Genomic DNA, 5,822 nt, shown 5'->3' on the forward strand with positions numbered 1-5,822 from the left:
CCAACCCCCCGACCCTCCCCCTCCACGACCCTCTTCCCATATACCCAGCGCTCCCGCTTCCCCCTCTCTCCTCTCTACCTATTGCCTGCAGATCAGGATATAAATCTCTCAGCTACTGCTCCAGTGTCATACCTGTCTTCTTGCTGCTGTGATGATCATGAAATAACTCTAAAACTATAAGAAGCTCCAATTAAATACTTTCTTTTATAAGGTGCTTTGGTCATCCTGTCTCTTCACAGCAATATAACAGTAACCAAAACAATGTCTTTCTAGTGTTCTGAAACCTCACAATATCAATGGGTACCAGAAAAATGTTAGGTACCCACTCTGATGCCAATATTTTAACAGTTGATTGGGGTATGCTGTCATTTTCCGTTCTTTACCTATTTGTTTGCATGTGTTTTCCAGTGCAGGGGCACACATGCTCAAGCATGCATAGAGGTCAGAGGACAGCCTTAAATGTTGGTCATTTTCTCCCACTTTGCTTAAGACAGAGTGTCTTTTTTGTTGTTGTTTGCACATACCTATGCCAGGCTGGCTGGCTTACCAGCTTCTATTTGTAATAAGAAGGCAGAAGAGGAGACTGTCTGTACAAGAAGGGAACTGAGGGTCCAAGGGAGGCCTGGCAGTGGGGAAGAGAACAGATGTGAACAGAGGATATAACAGAATGGCACATGTATATAAGAACTTCATAATGAAACCCAGTCCTGTGTAGCTGACTTTACAACTAATAAAAAGACGGTGTTTAAAACTCGTATAACTGTGGAAAGTGGAAGAAATGGATGCGAGTTAGAGGTTGAACAGAGTTAACTCACTCTTGCTGATATTTACCCTGCTTCCTTAGCTAAACAAAAAGCAAAGGCATCTGGATGTTCTGATGAGCTTGCCATTCTGTGGGTCAGAGTCATCGTGCTATATAGACGGTGCTAACAGCAACATCTGTTGACATTTGGGGTTTCTTTTTTATTTATCTTATCATTTATTTTTGTTTGTCTTGAGACAGGGTCTCACTAGGTAGCCCAGCAAAGCAGAATTCATTTCATAGACCAACATGTCTTTGAATTCAGGGATCCTCTGCCCTCCAAGTGTGTGTCACCATGCCCAGCCACCCACCATTTTTGAAAGTTCAGCAGAGTTAAAACGGAACACACACACTGCCTCATCACCCGCTACACAAATTCGATGTGGACGTGCCAGATTAAATGCCCCGGGGATCCCACCCTTCCAATCTTCGTCTTTAAAGTAAAGCAGATTGCCTACACAGAGAAATGACACAGCTATTTATTAGCAGTTGGCTGCTGAGAGATTTCTTTTTAATATGTAGAGACACAGATAGTGAATGGTAATTTAAAAGTAGGTCACAGACTTTACCTGGAGGAGAGCTCAATCTTGAAAAGAATATGATGTTAAGTCAAAAGGCCAAAAGATCAGAAGGTGCTAAGATTATTGGTAAATTTTTCCCATATTTACATTTTGGGGGAACTTAATATTTTGTTATGATAATTAGTATATTGAAAAATCTAAAGAACTTCCATATGTAATCAATCTCTGTCTCTCCTTGTGTCTGTCTCTCGTCCTATCTCTGTCTCTTACCATGTCCATGTTCCCCCATCTCTCTCTGTCTCTCTCTGTCTCTCTCTGTCTCTGTCTGTCTCTCTCTCTCTCTCGTGTGTGTGTGTGTCTGTGTGTGTGCACGCACACACACACGCAAAATGTTAGTGCACTGAAAATGTTACTGAAACGTGGGAAGATGGATTACACTGTGAAGTAAGGTTTCTGAAGTTTAGAAAGGAAGAAATATGGCCACTGGGGTAGAGGGTGGGTTGTGGCTAGAGGTATTCAGACTCAGCCAAGTCTACACTTCTATTTTGCAAATGTCTGCCTCATGTTCTGCTTGCCTGGTATGGGCTGCCCATGGTTATTTTGAGCCCTCAGATCTAAGTATCTAGTGAATGTTGAGGTGAGCTCATTCTGAAAACGGTCTGTAAAACTTGGAATGCTTGTGATTTTAACCCCTGACTGGGGCCCCTGAGCTGCTGGAATGTAGGATAGAGAACCCAGAACAAACAGCCAGAGACCCAGCCCCCTGGTCCTTCAGCCCTCACTCCTCGCCTCTGTGAGGCCTCTCCACCCTCCCACCCCCACTCCAATAGTACCTAGAGAATCCTGCATGCCTTTGAAAAGTCAGAGCGCAGAAACTGACTTTTATGTGCAAAGCGTCCTGTGTCTGGTGAAATCTGTACATCCTGGGTCTATATGTGCACCACTAACAACGTTTACAGAGAAATCCTATTTCTCAAAATGAACACTTCAGCACTTTGCTTTGCTTGAGAGGAATTTAAATTGACTATAAATAATTCAGTAAAGGTTTTGGTTGGGTCTCTGGAATTCTCCAGGCGAAGTAAATGAATAATGGCATATTTATCTAATCTGGTATGTTAATATCTTACCTTAGGAAAGCAGCAGATGGTCTGTTAAGACTTGAGGAAACTCTGAACAGGTTGCAGCAAGCTCTAATCACTGAAGGCCAGACAACTCACCCATCACACAGCTGACTGCTAAGATAACAAACAGAAGGAGGAATGTCCGGCAGGGGTGTTATCTTCTCCAACCTAACCTGAAATCAATTCTGAAGCTGGAAACACAATGGGTTTTGCATATGAGACTATTCCTCTCGCCCTGCCAATCTGATAGAATTGTGGTGAGGAAACCTTGAGATGTTGCTGCAATTGTGCATTTATTTAATGTTCTACGCCGCCATGTTGTTATTGATGAAATTATGCATCGGATTATTGTACTACAGAATCCTTCTAGGCAGGACATGGGACAGGGTTACGGGGAACGCATATAGCAGGTGCTACCATCAGTTTAGGAAGTTAAGACTCAGAGAAATCACGCTCTGGGCAGTGGTGGCACACATCTTTAATCCTAGCACTTGGGAGGCAGAGACAGGTGGATTTCTGAGTTCGAGGCCAGCCTGGTCTACAAAGTGAATTCCAGGACAGCCAGGGCTACACAGAGAAACCCTGTCTTGAAAAACCAAAAAAACCCCAAAAGACTCAGAGAAATCATGTAACTCTCAGGTCACACAGCTAATGAACAGTAGACTTGTGGACAGAGCCTGTGAGTTCTGACTGAGAATAAACCTGAATGTGGTCACAAACCATACTACTAAACAGGGCTCCTGGTTACAAGGTTGCTGCGGCTCATCCTGAGTAAGGCTGAGAGGATATCTCAGGTTGGTAGAAGCAAGCCCTGTTTCAACCATGGGATGACACAGGACGAGGAAGGCTTAACCTCATGGTATAATGGACCCTCCACCTTCTGTCATATGTCCCACCTTACAGAGGTCAGAGTTGCTGGGTCCCCATGTCTCAGTTGTATTTATAGATCAGGCATCCTGAGAAGAAAAGCAGGAGGAAAGGGAGTTGGGTGCAATAGACGATGAAAGAAGATGATCACGTAGAGAGAAGCTGCAGAAGAGGGAGGCCCAGCTTTCCCTTTCCAGTTACACACTCTAGAACAGAAGTCAGAAAAATGCAGCCAGGGCCATGTTGCCTGTGGCTGCTTTGTACTGCAATGCCCCTGAGTCAAAGAGTAGCAACAAAGTAGCTCTCTGGACCACAAAGTACAAAACATTTGACACCTCTCGGTTTACAGAAACGGCACTCAATCTTTGCCTGTAGAAGAACTCCCACATACACCTAAAGGCGTGGACTTTCATATCAGAAGGTGGTAGAACAATACCCTAAGGAATGTTCCTAGCAGAAAACAAAATAAAAATGTCACACCACACGGGATGTTAGTAAAAAACAGAGGCCAGAATGACAGACAGACAGAGATCCAGAGAGCTAAGAGCACTCACCTGACAAAGGTAGAAGGCACCTACCAAACTCAATCTCTTTCCTTCCCCCTTTCTAGCCAGTAAACTTGCCTCTGGGTAGGGCAGTAATCAGTCTTCTACAGGAACTGTTATCCACAGTTGGCTCTTGTGCTAGCTAGGTTTTAATGTCACCTTGAGGGGAGGGAACCTCAACTGAGAAAATGCCTCCCTAAGATCCAGCTATAGGCCAGCCTGGAGGGCATTTTCTTAATTAATTTCTTAATTAACAGTTGATGAGGGAGGGCCCAGCCCATTGTGATTAGTGACCCCCCGCTGGGGTAGTGATCCTGGGTGATGTAAGAAAGCAGGATGAGAAAGTCATGAAGAACAAGCCAAACTCACCCCTCCATGGCCTCTGAATCAGCTCTTGCCTCCAGGTTCCTGCCCTGTTTGAGTTCCTGCCTTGGATTCCTTCAATGAACTATGATTCAGGGGACGTAAGCTAAATAAGGTCTTTCCTCCCCAAGTTGCTTTTGGTCATGGTGTTTCATCACAGCAGTAGAGAAGTAACTAAGACAGCTCTCATATGGGTTTGGAGTTAGGGCTCACAATATCAAAGTAGCCCCCAAACCTAAACTAAAAATGCCACAGAAATGGTCTTGGTTGGTTAGTATCCTCAGATGCCTAACAGTGACAAGCAGAAATGTCCTCTGAAGGACCTTGAACCAAGCCTCTGAGAATCAAAGAAAGTATGACCACTCAACAAAACACAGGATACAATCAGATTTGCAAAACAATTAAACAAGAGCTGTAGATATTATCAGTGGGGGGAAAGAATCAAACATAAGATGTTCACTGATGTTGTATGGAAAGTGGATGCCGCCTGGCCCAGTATTCTTCATTCAAACAATGGATACATTAAATGAGTTAAAAATGAATAAACCAGAAATATATATTCATCCATCTATATACATACATAAAATATAAATGTATATTTTAAAATATTTGTAATATATCCATTTTTACCCTTTATATGTTTGTGTGTGTCCATTGTGTGGGCATATGTAATCATGCATGTGGGTGTACACACACATGCGTGCACATATATGTGGAAGCCAGAGGCCGACAGCAGCTATTTGCCTCAATCACTTTCCCTCTAACCTCTCTCACAAGAACTCATAGCCATGCTGGCTGACCTGTGTGAATTCTAGTGGTCTTCCTGTCTCTACCTCCCCAGCGCTGAGATTATAGCCACACAAAGCTTTAAATAAATGTGGGTGCTAAAAATCCAAACACAGGCCCTCGAGCTTGTAGTACAAGCCCAAACCACCATACAAACATAGTTGTGAGTTGTGTTGGAGACCAGCCTGGTTTACAGAGTAAGTTCCAGGACAGCCAGCCAGATATAACGCAACCGTATCTCAAAAACAAAACAAACAAAAAAGAAAAAGAATACTTGTAAGTACAAAATATGGTTAGAAATACTGCCCAGGACTCAGTGTAAAGCCAAGGAGTACAGAAGAATGACAAGAATGTAATTCAGCACAGGGGCCGGAAATAAAGGGGGAAATAAAGTAGGAGCAGCTCTCCATGGGTTTGTCTCTCTGTCAAAGCTGTATTCCTAAGCTGGCTAGTGGGGACAGATATTCGTCCTGGTTTTTGTTGTTGTTGTTTGTTTGTTTGGGTTTTTTGTTTTGTTTTAATGCTTTTGTATAAAATGGCTTTGTTTGGTTGCTTTGGTTCATAAAGAGATTTAATTTTCTTTCTGGTCTTTAATCTAACAACGGGTTAAAACTCAAGCCATGAAAACGAAGATTCAGCTGGACTTAGTAAAGCCCAAAAAACCAACCAACCAAACCAGCAGCAGCAGCAGCACCAGCAGCAACAACAACAAAATAAGCAGAGAGAGCTGAAGAATGGAGTCTCCCTGCTGTGGACCACGTGGTACAGAAAGCAGGAGCAAGCCAGCAGGAGCAAGCCAGCAGGAGCAAGCCAGCAG

The 5,822-nt window shown here is 43.5% G+C and overlaps 1 pseudogene; it reads left to right on the forward strand.

Moving 5' to 3' along the window:
- Window positions 1-5,822, forward strand: part of LOC114622368 — a 159,444-nt pseudogene that overhangs the window by 147,054 nt on the left and 6,568 nt on the right.

The sequence above is a fragment of the Grammomys surdaster genome, unplaced genomic scaffold (genome assembly GCF_004785775.1).
Source record: "Grammomys surdaster isolate TR1022 unplaced genomic scaffold, NIH_TR_1.0 188, whole genome shotgun sequence".
Classification (NCBI taxonomy): domain Eukaryota; kingdom Metazoa; phylum Chordata; class Mammalia; order Rodentia; family Muridae; genus Grammomys; species Grammomys surdaster.